Source organism: Tachyglossus aculeatus (genome assembly GCF_015852505.1).
Source record: "Tachyglossus aculeatus isolate mTacAcu1 chromosome 12 unlocalized genomic scaffold, mTacAcu1.pri SUPER_6_unloc_3, whole genome shotgun sequence".
Lineage (NCBI taxonomy): Eukaryota > Metazoa > Chordata > Mammalia > Monotremata > Tachyglossidae > Tachyglossus > Tachyglossus aculeatus.
Window position 1 is genome coordinate 5,592,751 of NW_024044830.1, and position 21,556 is coordinate 5,614,306.

General features: G+C 46.9%; 1 pseudogene; it reads right to left on the bottom strand.

Moving 5' to 3' along the window:
• Positions 1-12,872: 12,872 nt before the first annotated feature.
• Positions 12,873-19,705, bottom strand: LOC119921594 (annotated as a pseudogene).
• Positions 19,706-21,556: the final 1,851 nt, after the last annotated feature.

Sequence of the window (21,556 nt, forward strand, 5' to 3'; positions counted from 1 at the left end):
GGTTGGCAGCGTCGAGCATAGATAGAATGCGGGCGCCAGAGGCGTCATCAGGGACATCCACGTGGATGTTGAAGTCTCTGAGGATCAGAGTGGGCATGGAAAAGTAGAGAAGGAAGGTGAGAAACGGGTCAAAATCGTTAAAAAAATTGGAGGTGAGGCCAGACGGGCGGTAGATGACGGCTACAAAAATCTGGAGGGGGTGGTAGAGGTGAATAATATGGGCTTCAAAGGAGGGGAAGGAAAGGGACGGCGGAGGAGGGATAGTGCGAAAGCGACATTGGGGTGCGAGAAGGAAGCCGAAACCTCCTCCTTTATCAGTGAGTCTAAGGGAGTGGGAGAAGAAGAGGCCTCCGCTGGATAGAGCCGCAAAAGAAACCGTGTCGTCCGGAGTGAGCCATATTTCGGTTAGAGCGAAGAGGAGGAGAGAGCTGGAAAGGAACAGGTCAAGGATAAAAGGGAGCTTACCTATGATGGAGCGGGGGTTCCAAAGTCCACACTTGGCAGCAGCTGTGGAGGGAGGGGTACGCGTGAGGGTGGAGTAGAGGGTTTGTACTGGAATGAGTTGGCGGGGGCCTGGGCAGGGGAGGTGGAAAAGAGATAACGATGGGAAAGGAGAACTGTGATGGGGCGTGGATAGAGAGGAGGGGAGGGAGCGGGTTGGAAGGGAGATGTTGAGGCTTGGCACTGGTACAGAGGGATTCTGGGGACGAGTTAACGGGGAAGGGTGGGGACGGGGGAAAGGCAGGGAAAGAGCTGGGTGGGAGATGGGAAGGGGAAGGTGAGGACTGGGAAGGGCAGATGGAACCAGGGGAATTGATAGTTCATGGTGAGGTCAGCAAGGTAAATGGCAGCACAGCGAGTAGTTACCAATTAACATGCAGTAGCAATAATGCAGTAGCAATAATAAAATAAGTCAATGATGACATCACAGAGACCACTTAACATTAACATGCAATGACAATAAAATAAGCAGATGATGACATCACAGAGAGCAGGTAACAATTAGCATGCGATCGCAATAAAATGAGCAGATGATGACATCACAGAGAGCAGTTAACAATTTGCATGCGAAGACAATAAAATAAGCAGACGATGACATCACAGAAAGCAGTTAACAACATTCGAGGGCAATAATAAAATAAGCAGATGATGACATCACAGAAAGCAGTTAACAATTAGCATGCGATAGCAAAAATAAGCACATGATGACATCATTGAGGGCAGGTAACAAATGACATGCAGAAGCAACCATAAAATATGTAGATGATGCCCACAGCAGAGGGATGAATAGTCCATGGGACAGTCAAATCAAATCAGAAAGGCCAATGTCAAAGAGAGTCCAGGGGCTCTTGGCACAAAGAGAGTCCAGGGACTCAGCGGTGGTGGATGATGAAGTCCTATGGATGGCAGTTCTGGAGTACGGCGGAACTGTTAAGTGGGGTCATGGGAGAGGAGACACCTGGGAAAAGGAGTAAACAGCCAAATAACATGGGTTGGCTGAATAGGTGGGAATTGGGTTGTTGTTAAAATAACTTTGAGGCATCTTATTGGCCTGAGAGGTTAATAGCTCTAACACGTGAGCCTCCTCAGAATGATTAGCCAACCTCAGCCACAGTAGATAACGGTAGATAACTATGTAGGGCTCTGAGTGGTGTGAAATTATGTTATACAAATACAAGGTTTCTTGCATTCATCATTTCCATCATCATCCTTTGTCATCTCCACAGTACTCCAGTGAGTACCCACTTCCATAATGCCTCACGCGATTCACTTTTCTTCGCCCTAAGTCATTTTCTCCCAACTACCAATCAGCATCTTAGACCACCTCTCCATTTTTGCATTCACACCCACCATTATAGTTTTGGACATAGTAGCTTTTATAAAATGTTCTTTTTAAGCACATGGTCATCTATTTACCATTCTTTCCGTTTTAAGCTCTTGGAAAGCAGGGATGGTGTTTAATTTATTTTGATCTCTATGAAGAGTTCACTACATTACACCCAGGATGCATTCAACAAATATAACTGATAGATGAATGGATGCATGTATGGGTTGTTGTTTGGATGGATGGAAGGGTTGGTGGATAGATGGATGGGTAGATGGATGGATGGGTGGAATATCTGCTGTGTGACCTTAGGCAAGGCACTTCACTTCTCTGTGCCCCAGTTATTTCATCTGTACAATGTGAACTGAGATTGTGGGATAGGGACTGTGTAAATCCTGATTAGCTTGTATCTGCCCTAGCACCTAGTATTGTGCCTGGCACATAATAAGTGCTTAACAAATACCACTATTATTATTATTATAATGGATGGATGTATAGGTGCGTGGATTGAAAGATGAATGGATGGATGGATGGATGGGTGGATGGATGGATGGATGGATGGATGGATGGACATATGTGTAAATATACAGACAGATGGACGGATAGATGGTCGGAGGGATGGATGGGTGGATGAACCAATGGATTCGAGGCCAGGATTTGCTCAGTCAAATTTATTCATTCATTCATTCATTCATTTCATTGAGCGTTTACTGTGTGCAGAGCACTGTACTAAGCGTTTGGAAAGTACAATTCCAATAGAGATAATCCCTGCCTACAACGGGCTCACAGTCTCGAAGGGGGAGACTGTAAGCCCGTTGTTGGGTAGGGACCGTCTCTAAATTTAGCTGACGTATACTTCCCAGGCGCTTAGTACAGTGCTCTGCACACAGTAAGCGCTCAATAAATACGATTGGGTGAATGGTTGAATGAATGACAGACATCAAAACAAGTAAACAAGCATTCCAATGTGGGGAGCAGTTTCCATTATTGCGTCCTTTGTCACCCTCCGATTTTCTGATTTTCATAACCACCAAGAGTGATCTTAAAATTCATAAAATTACTGTCATTATCAGTAGTAGTATCAACATTATCATTCTTGAATTTATTAAGAATTTACTTGCAAAAGACTGCCAAGTGCTAGAGTAGAAGCAAACTAATCAGGTGGGACAGGTTTCCTGACCCACAGGTGCTCAGACTGTAAGAGAAAGAGAGTGCACATATTGAGTCCCGATTTTACAGAAAGACCCAAAGAGGTTAGGTGGCTGGACGAAGGTCATTCAGTAGGCCGGGGGTAGAGTCGGGCGGACATTTCAAGTCTCATGACTCCCAGTCACATGCTCATTCTACTAAGCCATGGTGTCGCCCAATCACATGTCGTTCATTCATTCATTCATATTTATTGAGTGTTTACTGTGTGCACAGAACTGTACTAAGCGCTTGAAGAGTAAAATTCAGAATAAAGAGAGACAATCCTTGCCCACACCCACACACTGTGGCTTACAGTCGCACACGGCTTATCAACATCTTTTCCAGGCATTGTCAAATCCTTAGATGCTGAACTTTCTCGTTGGACAGCTCTTTATATGGATACCTCCACGGCCAGAACCTTGATGAGGAATGGGATAGTCAGCAAGAGGAAACAGACATTTTGTTCCTTAGAGGAGGGAGGAGGAATCTCCCCTTTAAGACTCTCTCCAGGGCGTTCTTCATGTCCCTGTTCCTCAGGCTGTAGATGCGGGGATTCAGGGCAGGGGGCACCACGGTGTAGAAGACAGACACCAGCAGGTCGAGGATCGAGGGGGAGTCTGACACGGGGTTGAGATAGTCAACCACTCCATTCGAAAGGAAGACAGTGACGACGGCGAGGTGAGCTAGTCAGGTGGAGAAGGCTTTGGCCCGGCTCTCGGAGGCCGGCATCTTCAGCATGGCAGAAAAGATGCGCACGCAGGAGATGATAATGGAGACAAAGCAGACGACATCTAAGGCTAGCTCAGCGGTGACGGTCACATCGATGGCGACGTCGTCCTTAGAGCAGGAGATCTTCAACAGGGAAGGGACATCACAGAAGATCTGCTGGATGATGTTGGACACATAGAAGCTCAGGGAGAAAGTCGAAGCTGCAAACAAGACCCCATACAGCACCCCACTGAGCCAGGAGGTGGCCACCATCTTACCACAGGCCGAGATGTTCATGATGTGCTCATAACGCAGGGGGCGGCAGATGGCGGCGTAGCGATAGTAGGAAATCTCCGTGAGAAAGACCACCTCTGAAACAGCAAACAGAAGCACCAAAAAGACCTGAGCGGCACAGCCCAGGAAGGAGATGGATCTATGATCAGTCAGGGAGATGACGACAGGCTTGGGGACGGTGAAGGAGATGTAGCAGAGATCGAGCACAGACACGTTCCTGAGGAAGAAGTACACTAGGGTGCAGAGGCGTCGATCGAGGGCGGTGACGGCGACAATGAAGAGATTCCCCGTCAGGGCCTCCAGGTGGACCAGGAGGAATAGCGTGGCATAGACCAGCTGCAGCTACCGGACCTTCGAGAATCCTAGCAGGAGGAATTCCCTCACCGTGGAGACATTGGGCATTCTTGGGAGGCAATATTGAGTTTCTGCAATGGATCACAGAAGAGCCAAAGTTGGAGTCATTTGATGGCATGAGTGAAGGAAATGACAGGAAACTTGCAGGTGATTCTCTATGGAGAGGAGACAGTTATTGAATTCAAAATGATATTTGTGTTCACCGTGGAGATATATAATATTTCTGGGGAATGACGTCGACTCCCTGCACAGGAAGAGGGAAGACTTCAATTTAGAGACACTAATGTTGGGGGTGAAAGAATAAAACTCAGTCAATCAATTCTATTTACTGAGTACCTACAGAGTTCACGGTATTAGTACATATGATCATTGCCCCCAAAGAACTTCCATTTTATCGGAAGCACCAAGCTTTGAACTGTGTAGAAACAGGCTGCTATTGGGAAGAACCAGGCCTCGGAGTGAGAGGACCTGGGTTCTAATCTCAACTTTACTACTTGTCGGCTGCATAGCCATGGGAAAGTGACAATTTCTCTACACCTTAGTTTTCTCAATAGTAAAATGAAGATTCGATACCTGTTTTCCCTCCTACCTAGTCTGTGAATCCCTTGTGGGACACAGGTAGACAGAAGGACCTGGATTTTAATCCTGTCTCATCTTCTTGTCTGCTGTGTGACCTGGGGCCAGTCACTTACCTTCTCTCTGCCTCAGTTACCTCATCTTTAAAATGGGGATTGCAACAGTGAGCACCCTATGGGGCATGGACTATAACCAACCTGATTAGCTTGCATCCACCCCAGTGTTTAGTACACTACCGGGAAAATAATAAGCCCTTAGCGATACTATAGAACAAGCAACAAAAATGAAAATGGCATATACATCAAACTAATTCCAATTGCTCACATATCTGCATTCACACTTGTAGTCACACAAACACAAGCATACCTCATCATTCATCTAGTCATTTCCTAAAGCATCGGTCAGCCTACATCGCCCCTCTTCTCAACGTCCTCTCACGACAAGTCGGGTCTTTTCACAAGCAATAAAAACTCACAATCGGCGTGAAGCCTCTACACCCTATGATTGCACTTCAACCCCTTTCCATCGTTCAGCGTGTCTTCTCAGCTCTTTAAGCAACTTTCAAGTTGTTACTCATGATCGACTCTCCCTTTCTATCCTAGCCAAGAACACCCTCCGTTATCCACTCAAGATCAGAGAGAGCACAGTTCTTTCTGAATTCTGAGCACTGCCAAGATCTCCCCCTCCTCCAACCAGTTTCCCCGATTAATTTTCCAGATTTCTAAACCTACGTCACCTAACCCAAGCGCGAATCAACTCATTTCCATCCTCATTTAGGGGAAAAAGCATTAGCCCAAGAGTTCTATTCTTGCCCCTGAACTCCTTGAGGGCAGCATACACATCTACCAGTTCTGTTCTATATCATAGCTTACAGAGAGTCAGAGGACTTGGGTACTAAACCTTCCTCTGTCCCTTTGCTGCTGTGGGACCTTGGTCAAGTCGCTTAACCTCTCTGTGCCTCAGTTTCCTCATCTGTAAAATGGTATGCAATTATTGCATATTTATCTTTCCATTCTTTCTTTCCTTCTAGAAGGGGCAGGTAATGTGTCCGTTATAGTGTTCTAAAGTGGACAGAGCACGGGCTTGGAAGTCAGAAGGAGTCAAAAGGACCTGGCTTCTAATTCTGGCTCTGACTTATGTCTGCTGTGTGACCATGGTCAGGTCATTTAACTTCTGTGAGCCTCAGCTGCCTCATCTATAAAGTTGGGTTAAAACTATGACCCCCATGTGGAACTGTATCCTACATCGAACCAGCTTAATTTGTATCTACCTCAGCGCTTAGGACAGTGTTTGGGACAGAGTAAGAGCTTAACAAGTACTGCTATCATACTCTCCCAAGGGCTTAGTGCACACATTAAACACTCAATAAATATGATTCAAGATTGATTGACTGATAGTAAATTAAATCGTGTCAACATAGCCCCGTAGACTGGAAAGTTCTCGAGGCTAGGGATTACAACTTTTCCCACTATTTGTCTCCTTCCAACATCGGGAATAGCTCTTACAAGGAGGAATATCTGATAGTGCTGGTGGTGGTCCAAAGCCAGTCAAACTCTCTCAGCCCTACCTGTCATTTACCCTCTGCAAGGGTTTCTGGTACCCACTGAAGGCCGAAGTGACTGTTCGTGACACTGGGCTGGAACGCTGTAGCCCCGTGGGTGGATGGCATGGTATCGAGGTTTGAGGAGAAAGGAGGAGATGTGTGTGATGGTTGGTGGTTACTGATGTGGAAAACACCACTCCTCCTAGAAGCCCACCTCCACTGCAAGTGGCCACGGCCTTGTTCTAAACCCCAATTTAAGCCCCGGACTGGCTCCATCTCTTCCATCCTAATTCTAGTCCCCTCTCTGCCCCTCCATCCCATTCACCCCCGATCACTCTAACCGGGACTTGGCGTCGCTGTCCTCTGCAGGGCTGGGCTGCTCCCCTCTTTCCCCCCAGACTCCTGGGTTCAGTTAGCCAGGAAGGAACAGAGAGGAGACCCTAAAAAGCTCTCCAGACAGGGCCCCATACCTGTACCAGGCTGCTCTGAGGGTGATCCCAGGAGGATGGCTCGGGGCCCTGCCGAGGGACCTCGTGGCCTGGGCAAGCCATGCCCCCTCTGTTCATGTGGTTCCTGAAGCTCCTGGGAGACAAGGGACCAGTCCCTGCAGCATCAGCCCTGGTGCCGGCCCTCGGGGTTCCCATGGAAACAGTGGCATCCACATCCCAGCGTTCCAATGGTTTCTGTTTTCAATGACAGTCTTTAGCCATTGTGATTGGTGTCACCTTTGTCTAATTCAAAACCTGAGACACTCAATCTGTCAGTTAAGCAACAAATTGTAATTTTTCCTTACAGTATTTTTGAAGTGCTTACTTTATATCAGGCACTATACTAAGTGCTGGTGTAGATACAAGTTAATCAGATCGGACGGAATCCACGTTCCCTGTTGGGCTCACATCTCAAACCCCGTTTTACAGATAAGGGAACTGAGGCACGGAGAATTTAAGCGACCCTTCCCAAGGTCAAACAACAGACATGTGGTTGAACCGGAATCAGAACCCATGTCCATTTGAATCCCAGGCCCACGCTCTACCCACTAGGCAACGCTGCTTCTTCGGATTTGTCCTGATTGCAAATACCTATAAGCGCTGTTCATGCTGACTATATAAACTGTACTCTTGAATCAAGCGTTCATCTTCTTTCTCATCTTTCCCTGCTCTCCTACCTTCTCTACGTAATTTACTCTGTGTCTACCTCCCCCATTAAATCATAATCTCCTGGAAAGCAGGAACAATGCAACTTTATCTCTTTTCACCTCTCCTGAGAGCTTACTACACTGCTTTGCATTACCAAACTAGCTCTCTTCCTCCCTTCAAAGCCCTTCTGAGAGCTCACCTCCTCCAGGAGGCCTTCCCAGACTGAGCCCCCTCCTCCTGCTTCCCATCCCCCTGCCCTACCTCCTTCCCCTCACCACAGCACCTGTATTTATGTTTGTACAGATTTATTACTCTATTTGTTTTACTTGCACATATTATCTATTCTAATTATTTTATTTTGTTAATATGTGTTGCTTTGTTGTCCGTCTCCCCCTTCTAGACTGTGAGCCTGCTGTTGGGTAGGGACTGTCTCTATATGTTACCAACTTGTACTTCCCAAGCGCTTAGTACAGTGCTCTGCACACAGTAAGCGCTCAATAAATACGATTGATTGAATGAATGAATGAATAAATACCATTGATGATAATAATTATTATCATAATATTATCATGATAATAGTTTGGTTTTGTTCTCTGTCTCCCCCTTTTAGACTGTGAGCCCACTGTTGGGTAGGGACTGTCTCTATATGTTACCAATTTGTACTTCCCAAGCGCTTAGTACAGTGCTCTGCACATAGTAAGCGCTCAATAAATACGATTGATGATGATGAGGGAACTGAGTCACAGAGAAGTTAAGTGACTTGCCCCAGGTCACAGGGCGGACAAGTAGCACAACTGAGATTAGTACTCGAGACCTCTGACTCCCAAGCCCGTGCTCTGGATGGATGGATGGATGGATGGATGGATGGATGGATGGATGGATGGATATATGAATGGTTGGAAGAATGGATGGATGGAAAAAGGCAAAATGGATTGATGAGAGAGGATGGGTTTGAAAAGACAGATGGAGCTGCAGTCATCCTTTCTCTCCTTCTCCCATAACTCTTCCTATTGTTCAACTTTCATACCCACACTCAGAGTCAGGTTAGGAAGGATACACAGCATTATATTTTCATAGTCATTGCTAATAATGATATCATTATTGTATTTATTAAGAGGTTGTGTGCCTAAATTGTTCCACTTGCTGGAGTAGAAGCAAAAGAATCAGTACGGACACAATTCTTGTCCCAAAAGGGCTCAAAGTGTAAGAAGAAGAGACACCCTAGGTATATTAAGTCACTGTCCCAAGTTCACACAGCAGGCCAGTAGCTGAGCTGGCATCAGAACTCAAGTCGCAATCGGTCAGTCAATGATATTTATTGAGCACTTACTCTGGACCCAGGGCTTGAAAAAGTTCAATAAAACAGAGTTGGTAGAAATGTTTCCTGTCCACGATGACCTTACAGTCTAGAGCGATTCCCATTCCTTTAGACCATAATAAAATTAAAAAAACCCACAATTACGATATTTGTTAAGCATTTTCTATGTGCCACGCACTGTTCTAATCACAGTGGGGTAGATACAATGTCATCGGGTTATCCCATGTGGGGTTCATAGTCATAATCCCCATTTTACAGATCATGTAACTGAGGCACAGAGAAGTTAAGTGGATCACCCAAGGTCACACAGAAGAGAAGTGGCTGAGTTGGTATTAGAACTGCCCCCAAACTGGATTTACTGTACTAAGAACTTGGGAGAGTTCAGTTTACCAGAATTGTTAAACACATCCCCTGCCCACAATGAGTTTACAGTCTACAGGGACTCTCCTTCTTTTAGGACATGATGCCTCCCCAAAACTGGATTGTCTGTCCTACTTCAGTCTTAGCCGCCTCCCTCCCAGACTTTGACAATTCATTCACGTCCAGCGTTTTCTGTGAACCCAGTAGGACAGCTAAATATCTGGCAAGGTCCAAGAACAATTCCTTGGTTAAGTGGTGGTGTGAAATTATTTGCACAAGGAAGGAGACATTTTGTCCCAGAGAAGAGGCTGGGTGATTGACCCTTTTAGGATCCTGCCCATGGCGGCATTCAAGTCCCAGTTCCTGAGTCTGTAGATAAGGGGGTTCAGAGCAGGGGTTATCACTGCGTAGAACACGGACGCCAGCAGGTCCACGATCAAGGAGGAGTCTGAGGGCGGCTTGATGTAGACAAATGCACCCGCAGAGAGGAAATCAGCGACGACAACGAGGTGGGGCAGACAGGTGGAGAAGGTTTTGGCCCGGCCATCAGAGACCGGCATCCTCAGCACGGCCTGGAGGATGTGCGCGTAGGAGACGATGATGGAAATGAAGCAGACGACAGCTAAGGCTGCTCCAAAATTACTGTCGCGTTGATAATAATAATAATAATAATAATAATAATGGCATTTATTAAGCGCTTACTATGTGCAAAGCACTGTTCTAAGCGCTGGGGAGGTTACAAGGTGATCAGGTTGTCCCACGTGGGGCTCACAGTCTTAATCCCCGTTTTACAGATGAGGTAACTGAGGCACAGAGAAGTTAAGTGACTTGCCCAAAGTCACACAGCTGACAATTGGTGGAGCCGGGATTCGAACCCATGACCTCAGACTCCAAAGCCCGTGCCCTTTCCACTGAGCCACGCTGCTTCTCTAATAATGGTAATAATAATTATGGCATTTGTTAAGCGCTTACTATATGCAAAGCACTGTTCTAAGCGCTGGGGAGGTTGCAAGGCGATCAGGTTGTCCCGCGGGGGGCTCACAGTCAATCCCCATTTTACAGATGAGGTAACTGAGGCCCAGAGAAGTGAAGTGACTTGCCCAAAGTCACCCAGCTGACAAGTGGCGGAGCCGGATTAGAACCCACGATCTCTGGCTCCCAAGCCCGGGCTCTTTCCACTGAGCCACGTTATTTCTCATAGTGATGTGCTTCTCAGAATAGGTGACCTACAGCAGAGAAGGGATGTCACAAAACAACTGGGGGACGGTGTTGGACCCGCAGAAGGACAGGGAGAACCTCCCAGCTGAACACATTGCTGTAAACAGGCCCCTGCTGCGCCAGGAGGCGGCTGCCATCTTCCCACAGGCCCCTTGAGCCATGACGACCTCGTCGCTCCGGGAGAGGCAGATGGCAGCATAGCGGTGGTAGGACATCACCGTGAAGATGGACAGCTCTGAGCCGGCAAACCAGACCACGGAGAAGGCCTGGACGGCACAGCCCTCTAGGGAGTTGGATGTCTTGTGGTCAGGGATTTGTGGATGGATTTAGGGACGGTGACGTAGATGTAGCAGAGGTCGACGACGGACAGGTTCCTGGGGAAGAAGTACATAGGAGTGTGGAAGCACCATTCGAGGATGGTGATGGCGACGAAGAGGAGATTCCCCGTCAGAGCCGGCAGGTAAACAAGAAGGAACACCGCGGCCTAAACCAGCTGCAGCTCCCGGACCTCCGAGAATCCCAACAGGAAGAATTCTATCTTCGCGGTGACAGACGTCACAAATTAACTGGAACTCCTCCCTGTGAGAGACATTTGGCTGGTGGGTCATCTGGCCCCATGGGGCGGACACCTGGGGCAAGGCCGCTACCCTGCCTATGGGGCCAGGGCCTGAGCCCCAACGGAAGCCAGCCAAGAACAGGACGTAACGAGGACCCTCAGCCCAATGTGTGGCCCGTGTGTGGTGCGTGGATTGAAGGATGGATAGATGGAAGGAAGGATGGATGGATGGATGAACTGAAGCAGCGTGGCTCACAGGCAAGAGCACGGGATTGGGAGTCAGAGGTCATGGGTTCTAATCCCAGCTCCACCTTATATCTGCTGTGTGACCTTGGGCCAATCACTTAACTTCACTGAGATTCAGTTACCTCATCTGTAAAATGGGGATTAAGACTGTAAGCCCCATGTGGGACAACCTGATCACCGTGTATTCCCCCCCCAGCGCTTAGAACAGTGCTTCACACATAGTAAGCCCTTACCAAATGCCATTATTATTATTATTATGTTCTAATCCCAGCTCCACCTTATATCTGCTGTGTGACCTTGGGCCAATCACTTAACTTCACTGAGATTCAGTTACCTCATCTGTAAAATGGGGATTAAGACTGTAAGCCCCATGTGGGACAACCTGATCACCGTGTATTCCCCCCCCAGCGCTTAGAACAGTGCTTCACACATAGTAAGCCCTTACCAAATGCCATTATTATTATTATTATTATTATTATTATTATTATGGATGGATGGATGGACGGATGAGTGAACAGACAGACAGATAGACGGATGGATGGTCGGATCGATGGAAGGATGGATGGATAAACGAATGAATTCGAGACAAGTATTTGATCAGTCAAATACATTCATTCATTCATTCATATTTATTGAGAGCTTACTGTGTGCAGGGCACTGTACTAAGCGCTTGGAAAGTAAATTCCAATAGAGATAATCCCTGCCCACAATGGGCTCACAGTCTCAAAGGGGGAGACTGTAAGCCCGTTGTTGGGTAGGGACTATCTCTATATGTTGCCTACGTGTACTTCCTAAGTGCTTAGGACAGTGCTCTGCAAACAGTAAGCGCTCAATAAATATGATTGAATGAATGGATGAATGAATGACAGGCATCAAAACACGTAATCAGGCATTCAAATGTGGGGATCAGTTTCCATGACTGCGTCCCTTGTCACCCTCTGATTTTCTAATTTTCCTAACCACCAGGAGTGATTTTAAATTTCATAGAATTACTGTTATTATCAGTAGTAGTATCAACATTATCATTATTTAATTAAATAAGAATTTACTTGCAAAAGACTGCCAAGTACTGGGGTGGAAACAAACTAATCAGATAGGACAGGTTTCCTGAACCACAGGGGCTCAGACTGTAAGGCAAAGAGAGCACATATTGAATCCCGATTTTACAGAGAGACCCAAAGAGGTTACATGGCTGGACCAAGGTCACCCAGCACTCTGGGGACAGAACCTGGCAGACGTTTCAAGTCTCATGACTCCCAGCCACATGCTCATTCTACTAAGCCATGGCGCCGCCCAATTACTTGTCATTCATTCATTCATTCAATCATATTTTTTAAGTGTTTACTATGTACAGTTCTGTGCACACAGTAAACACTCAATAAATAGCACAGAACTGTACCAAGAGCTTGGAGAGTACAATTCAGAATAAAGAGAGACAATCACTGCCAACACAGGGCTTACAGTCACATGTGGCTTGTCAACATCTTTCCCAGACATTGACAAATCCTTAGATGCTGGACTTTCTCTTTGGACAGCACTTTTGGATACCTTCACGGCCAAAAGGAAACAGACATTTTGTCCCTTAGAGGAGGGAGGAGAAATCTTCCCTTTAGGACTCTCCCCAGGGAGGCATTCATGTCCCTATTCCTCAGGCTGTAGATGAGGGGATTCAGGGCGGGGGCCACCACGGTGTAGAACACGGGCACCAGCAGGTCCAGGATCGAGGGCGAGTCTGACACGGGCTTGAGATAGTCAACCGCTCCAGTCGAGAGGAAGACAGTGACGACGGCGAGGTGAGGCAGGCAGGTGGAGAAGGATTTGGCTCGGCTCTCGGAGGCCGGCCTCCTTACCACGGCATGTAAGATGTGCACGTAGGAGATTATGATGAAGACGAAGCAGACGACACCTAAAGCTACCCCACCGGTGACGCTCACATCGATGGCGACGTGGTCCTCTGAGCAGGAGCTCTTCAGCAGGGAAGAGACGTCATAAAAGGACTACTGGACGATGTTGGACCCACAGAAGCTCATTGAGAAAGTCGAAGCTGCAAAAGAGATCCCATACAGCACCCCACTGAGCCAGGAGGCGGCTGCCATCTTTCAACAGGCCGTGTTGGTCATGATTAGCTCATAACACAGGGGGTGGCAGATGGCGGCGTAGCGATCGTAGGACATTGCCGTGAGGACGACCAGCTCGGAAACAGCAAACAGAACGGCCAAAAAGACCTGGGCGGCACAGCCCAGGAGGGAGATGGATCTACGAACGGTCAGGGAGATGACGACAGACTTGGGGACGGTGACGGAGATGTAGCAGAGGTCGAGGACGGAAAGATTCCTGAGGAAGAAATATATGGAGGTGTGGAGGCGCCGGTCGAGGGCGGTGAGGGCGAAGATGAAGAGATTCCCCGTCAGGGCCTCCAGGTAGACCAGGGGGAATAGCGTGGCCTAGACCAGCTGCAGCTCCCGGACCTCCGAGAATCTTAGCAGGAGGAATTCCCTCACCGTAGAGACATTGAGAATTCTTGGGAGGCAATATTGAATTTCTGCAATGGATCACGGAAGAGCCAGCGTTAGAGCCATTTGATGGCACGAGTGAAGGAATTGATAGGACACTTGCTGATGATTCTCTATGGAGAGGAGAAAGTTATTAAATTTAAAATGATCTTTGAGTTCACCATTTCTGGGGAATGATGTCAACTCCCTGCACAGGAAGAGGGAAGACTTCAATTTAGAGACACTGATGTTGGAGGTAAAGGAATAAGACTAAGTCAATCAATTCTACTTACTGAGTACCTACAGAGTTCACAGTATTGGTACATATGATCACTGCCCCCAAAGAAGTTCCATTTCATTGGACGCACCAATCTTTGAACTGTGTAGAAACAGGCGGCAATTGGGAAGAAACCAGGCCTTGGAGTGAGAGGACCTGGGTTCTAATCCAAGTTTTACCACTTGTCGGCTGCATAGGAATAGGAAAGTGACTTAATTATCCTACACCTCGGTTTTCTCAATAGTAAAATGAGGTTTAGATGCCTGTTTTCCTTCCTACGTAGTCTGTGAATCCCTTGCTGGACACGGACTGTGTTCTACTTTATTGTCCTGAATCTCCCCCAGCACTTAATGCTTTGTTTGGAACGTAGTAAGCACATAATAAATATCAAGAGCATTATTTTTGATTAAGGAGACAAACTAAAATGAATAGTGGATAGGAGAGGTAAGAGAACGTAAAGATATGTACATGACTATTGTGAATGTTTTTTCGGTGGTTTTATAGTTAAACGAGATATAACTTTTATATATAAATTCATCCATTTAGTGGATAGAGAATGATCCTGGTAGAAAGAAGGACCTGGATTTTAATCCTGTCTCATCTTCTTGTCTGCTGTGTGACATGGAGCCAGTCACTTACCTTCTCTGTGCCTCAGTTACTTAATCTTTAAATTCGGAATTACAACAGTGAGCACCCTGTAGGGCATGGACTATATCCAACCTGATTAGCTTGTATCCACCCCAGTGGTTAGTACACTACCTGGCATATTATAAACCCTAGCGATACCATAAAACAAACAACAAAAATGAAATCCACATATACATCAAACTGATTCCATTTGCTTACATATCTGCATTCACACTTGTAGTCACACAAACACAAGCATAGCTCATCATTCATCTAGTCTTTTCCTAAAGCATCGCTCAGCCTACATCACTCATCTCCTCAACCTCCTCGCACGACAAGTTGTGTCTTTTCACAAGCAACAAAAACTCACAATCGGATTGAATGCTCTCCACCCTATGACTGCTCTTCACCCCCTTTCCATCCTTCAGCTTGTCTTCTCAGCTCTCAAACCAACTTTCTAGTTGTTACCCATGATCGACTCTTCCTTTCCATCCTTGCCTGGAACTCCCTCCCTTACCCACTCAAAATCAAGGAGAGCAGCATTATTTCCGAATTCTGAGCACTGCTAAGATCCCCCCTCCTCTTTCCAGCTTCCCCGCTTCATTTTCCAGCTCTCTAAACCTACGTCATGAAACTCAAGCGCGTATCAACTCATTTCCATCCTCATTTAGTGGAAAAAGCATGGGCCCAGGAGTTCTATTTTTGACTGTGAACTCCTTGAGGGCAGCATACACACCTACCACCTCTGTTCTATTGTACTCTCCCAAGAACAGCTTAGAGGGAGTCAGAGGACTTGGGTGCTAATCCTTCCCCTGTAAAATGGCTTGCAAGAATTACATATTCACCTTTCTATTCTTTCTTTCCTTCTAGAAGGGGCAGGGGAAGTGTCTGTTATGGTGCTCTTAAGTGGATAGAGCACAGGCTTGGGAGTCAGAAGGAGTCAGAAGGACCTGGTTTCTAATTCCGGCTTTGCCTCGTGTTTGCTGTGTAATCATGGGCAAGTCATTTAACTTCACTGAGCCTCAATTGTCTCATCTGTAAAATGGGGGTTTAGACTGTGAGCCCCATGTGGAACTGCATCCTGCATCCAACCTGCTTAGGATGTATCTGCCCCAGCGCTTAGGACAGTGTCTGGAACAGAGTAAGAGCTTAGCAAATACTGCTATTATTGTTATTATTACTCTCCCAAGGGGTTAGTGCACACAGTAAGCACTCAGTAAATGTTATTCAAGATTGATTGACTAATAGTAAATTATGTAGTGTCAACCAAGCCCGGTAGACTGGAAAGTTCTTAAAGGCAGGGATTACAACTTTTCCCACTATTTGTCTCCTTCCAACATTTGGGAATAACTCTTACAAGGAGGAATTTCTGATAGTGCTGGTGGCGGTCCAAAGCTGGTCACACTCTCTCAGTCCTACTTGTCATTTACCCACTGCAAAGGATTCTGGGACCCACTGAAGGCCGAAGTGACTGATCGTGACACTGCGCTGGAGCACTGTAGCCCGTGGGTGGTAGGCATAGTAGCGATGTTTGAGGACGAAGGAGGAGATATGTGTGATGGTTGGTGGTTACTGAACTGGAAAACACCACTCCTCCTACAAGCTCACCTCCACTGCTAGTGGCCACGGCCTTGTTCCGAACTCCAACTTAGGCCCCATACTGGCTCCATCTCTTTCAAACTCATCCTCGTCCCCCACGCCTCTCAATCCCACTCACCCCCCGGTCACTCTCACAGGGGCAGCGTGGGGCTGGGGGTCGCTGATATCTGCAGGGCTGGGCTGGTCTTCTCTTTCCTCTCAGATTCCGTGGTGCGGTCAGTCAGGAAGGAACAGAGAGGAGCCCTAGATCCCTCTCTGCTCTGCTTCAGTCCCTTAAAAACTCTCCAGACAGAGCCCCGTCCCTGTACATAAAGCAGGAACTGCTCCGAGGGGAATCCCAGGGGTTTGGCTCAGGGCCCTGCCGAGGGAACTCGTGGCCTGGACAAGCCACACATCCTCTGGTCACGTTGTTCCTGAGGCTCCTGGGAGGCAAGTGTCCGGTCCCTGCAGCATCACCCATGGTGCCGGCCCTCGGGGTTCCCATGGAAATAGCGGCATCCTTATTCCAGCGTCCCAACGATTCCTGTTTTTAACTACAGTCTTTAGCCACTGTGATTGGTATCACCTTTGTCCAATTTAAAACCTGAGACACTCAATCTGTCAATCAGCCAAATATAACGTTTTCTTATGTTTTTTTGTGAAGTGCTTACTATATATCAAGCACTATACTAGGTGCTGGAGCGAATCAGATCGGACAAAGTCCATGTTCCCCATTGGGCTCACATCTCAAACCCCGTTTTACCGATAAGGGAACTTAGGCACGTTGAATTTAAGCCGCCATGCTCAAGGTCAAACAGCAGACATGTGGTGGAACCGGGATCAGAACCCATGCCCATTTGAATCCCAGGCCCATGCTTTACCCACTAGGGAACGCTGCTTCTTCTGATCTGTCCTGAATGCAAATCCGTTTTAAGCGCTGTTCATACTAACTATATAAACTGTACTCCTGAATCAAGCGTTCATCCTCTTTCTCATCTTTCCCTTCTCTCCTTCCTCCTCCACGTAATTTATTCTGTGTCTATCTCCCCCATTAGATTATAATCTCCTGGAAAGTAGGAACAATTTTATCTCTTTTCACCTCTCCTGAGAGCTTACTACACTGCTTTGCATTCAGGATAATGTCAATGAATACCATTGACAATAATAATAATAATAATTTTAGTCTTCGATAATAATAATGATGGCATTTATTAAGCGCTTACTACATGCAAAGTCCTGTTCTAAGCGCTGGTGTTGATACAGGTTAATCAGGTTGGACACAGTCCCAGCACTGTTCTAAGTGCTGGAGTTGGATTCGTAGAGGGTAATCAGGTTGGACACAGTTCCTGTCCTACATGGAGTTTACAGTCTCAATTCCCATTTTACAGATGAGGGAACTGAGGCACAGAGAAGTCAAGTGACTTGCCCCAGGTCACAGGGCAGACAAGTAGCTAATCTGAGATTAGAACCCACGACCTATGACTCCCAGGCCCGTGCTCTGGATGGATGGATGGATGCATGGATGGATGGATAGATGGTTGGATGGATGGTTAGATGAATGGTTGGAAGAATGGATGGATGGAAAGAAGGAAAAATGGATTGATGTGAGAGGATGGATTTGACAAGACAGATGGAGCTGCAGTTATCCTTCCTTCCCTTCTCCCGTACCTCTTCACATTTTCCAACTTTCATACCCACACCCAGAGTCATGCTAGGGAGCATACATATCATTATATTTTCGTAGTCATTGCTAATAATGATATCATTATTGCATTTATTAAGAGACTGTGTGGTTAAATTGTTCCACCTGCTGTGGTAGAAACAAAAGAATCAGTACAGACAGAATTCCTGTCCCTAAGGGGCTCAAAATGTAAGAGGAAGAGAGAGTCTAGGGATATTAAGTCACTGCCCCAGTTTCATACGGCAGGCCAGTAGCAGAGCTGGCATCAGAACTCAATTCTCATTCAATCAATCATATTTATTGAGCACTTACTATGGATCCGGCACTGTACTAAGCACTTGGAAAAGTTCAATATGACAGAGTTGGTAGACACGTTCCCTGCCCATAATGAGTTTACAGTCTCGAGCGATTCCCATTCCTTTTGGCCATGATAAAGTTTTAAAAACAAATGATGGTGTTTGTTAAGCATTTGCTATGTACCTAGCACTGTTCTAATCACAGTGGGGTAGATCCATGGTAATCAGGTTATCTCATGTGGGGTTCACAGTCTTAATCCCCATTTTACAGAGCATGTAACTGAGGGACAGAGAAGTTAAGTGGCTCGCCCAAGGTCACACAGAGGACAAGTGGCTGAGTAGGGATTAGAACCGCCTCCATACTGGATTTACTGTACTAAGCACTTGGGAGAGTTCAGTTTACCAGAGTTGTTAAACATATTCCCTTCCCACATTGTGTTTACAGTCTACAGGGACTCCCCTTCCTTTAGGCCATGATGCCTCCCAAAACTGTATTGTCTGTCCTACTTCAGTCTTAGCCGCCTCTCTCCCAGACTTTGACAATTAATCAACGTCCAGGGTTTACTGTGAACCCACTGGGACAGCTAAATATCTGGCTAGGTCCAAGAACAATTCCTTGGTTAATTGGTGGTGTGAGATTATTTTCACAAGAAAGGAGACATTTTGTCCCAAAGCAGAACCCTTTTAAGATCCTGCCTGTGGCGGCCTTCATGTCCAAGTTCCTGAGGCTGAAGATAAGGGGGTTCAGAGCAGGGGCTAGTGCTGCGTAGAACATGGACACCAGCAGATCCACGATCAAGGAGGGGTCTGAGAGCGGCTTGATGCATACAAATGCACCCGCAAAGAGGAAATCAGTGACGACGACGAGGTGGGGCAGGCAGGTGGGGATGGCTTTGGCCCGGCTTTTGGTGACCGGCATCCTTAGCACGGCCTGGAAGATGCGCGCATATGAGAAGATGATGGAAATAAAACAGACGACAGCTAAGGCGGCCCCAAAATTACAGTCGCATAGATGGCGATGTGATTCTTGGAGCAGGTGATCTTCAGCAGAGGAGGGACGTCACAGAACAACTGGGGGATGGTGTTGGACCCGCAGCAGGACAGGGAGAACCTCCCAGCTGAACACATTGCTGCAAATAGGCCTCTGCTGTGCCAGGAGGCGGCGGCCATCTTCCATCTTCCCACAGGCCCCTTGAGCCATGACAACCACGTAGCTCAGGGAGAGGCAGATGACAGCGTAGCAGTGGTAGGACATCACCGTGAAGACGGACAGCTCTGAGCCGGCAACCCAGACCACGGAGAAGACCTGGACGGCACAGCCCTCGAGGGAGTTGGTTGTCTTGTTCTTCAGGAATCTGTGGATGGATTTGGGGACGGTGACGTAGATGTAACAGAGGTCAAGGACTGACAGGTTCCTGAGGAAGAAGTACATAGTAGTGTGGAAGCACCAGTCAAGGGTGGTGACGGCGACGATGAGGAGATTCCCCATCAGGGCTGCCAGGTAGACCAGAAGGAACAGCGTAGCCTGAACCAGCTGCAGCTCCCGGACCTCCAAGAATCCAAGCAGTAGGAATTCTGTCTTCTCGGTGAAATTGGTCATCTTCTGGGAATAGACGTTGACTGCCTAAGGACATTTAGAAAAGATACGGATGAGAATAATATTTCAGAGAAAAATGCACAGGAGAGGAGAAAATCTTTGGGTTGGAGGGAATTTCGGTGGTTTTATGGTAATTTTTCATACTCACTATCTTCCAGACATTCTACTAAACACTGATCAGTTGTTCATCTCCTCCAATCAACTGCTTTGATTCAGGACAGCACTGAAAATATTCCTGAGTCCTGGAACTCTATTCCATTTGCAAACGTCTGCAAGGATTGTGGACACATAATTCTATGTATTTGGAGTAGCAGCACAGCCTAGTGGAAAGAGGATGGTACTGGGAGCCTAGGGGACCTTGATCTTAATCCCGACTTTACCACTTACCTTCTGGGTGATCTCGGGCAAATCAATTAACTTTTCTGTTCCTCGATTTCCTCATCTGTAAAATGGGGTTTAAGACGGTAAGTCCCACGCAGGACAGGGACAGTGTCCAATCTGATTATATCATATCTACTCCAGCGCTGAGTATGGTGTTTGCACATGGTAGACACTTAACGAATACCACAGTTATTATTATTAAGAAAGAACAGGAAAATTAATGTTGTATCATGTGTTTATATTGAAATTTCCCTTCCCTGCACCTCACCTTCCCCTGCTTCTCTTCGGAATTATTGGGCTTGTTCTGGGCTGGGAAGCATCGACCTCTGCTGGGAGAGAGGCTCACTCCATCTCGTCGGTCTTGGACACTGGTTGGGGTGACAGAAAGATCTGAGTGAGGAGAGGGAGCTGTCAGGATTCTTCCTCCTCCTCTCTGCCCTCCGGATGTCTGCACCATCCCCTCAGACGACGGCCGGGTTATTTCCTGGGGGATTCCCCATGGGAAGACGGGCCCGGAGCTTTGCTGAGACACTTTATCGTCCGAGAATCTCAGAAGGCCGGGATCGTGTGCCCCCTATGGTCTCAGCCCTTACAACCTAAATAATCGCCCAGTCGCATGTGATTCCCACTCTGGGACCCCTTCCTAGAACAACAATAATCGACTCATTATCATTCCATTTTCATGATTAATAATTGGTCTCTGCTTCAACTCTGGAGATTGGAGATGTATCAGGCCAAGACCGTGGACCATTCTAAATCAGCTCTCTCTCTCTTACCTACCCATTCTCTTCTCCCACTACACCCCAGCTCACACTCTCCAATCTCCCCAGACTTTCTTACCGTTTCTTGTTCTGAACGTCCCTCCCTACAGCCCTTGGATTGTACCCTTCCTCCTGCCTGGTGAGCCATCCCTCTTTCAAACCTTCCAAGTTTCATTTCTCCACATTTTCAAATCCCTCTTGGAAGCCCAACTCATCCAGGAGGATTTCCAATGAAATTTCATTTTCCCATTTGTCATTTTAGAACTCAGGCATTCACAAGCACCTGTAAAACTTTGGTAAAGTGTAAGTTCCTTTTTTGCAAAGAATATCTTACCCTTCTGTTATACTTCAATTTGATTGACTTAGTACTTAAATATTGAAGTGCATAAAACAATTTCCTTTCCTCTCCATCCAAACTGCTACCACATTAATACAATCACTTATCCTGTCCTACTTTGATTACTGAATCAGCCTCCTTGCTCACCTCCCTCTCTCCTTTCTCTCTCCATTCCAGTCCACCCTTTACTCTGCTGCCCGGATCATT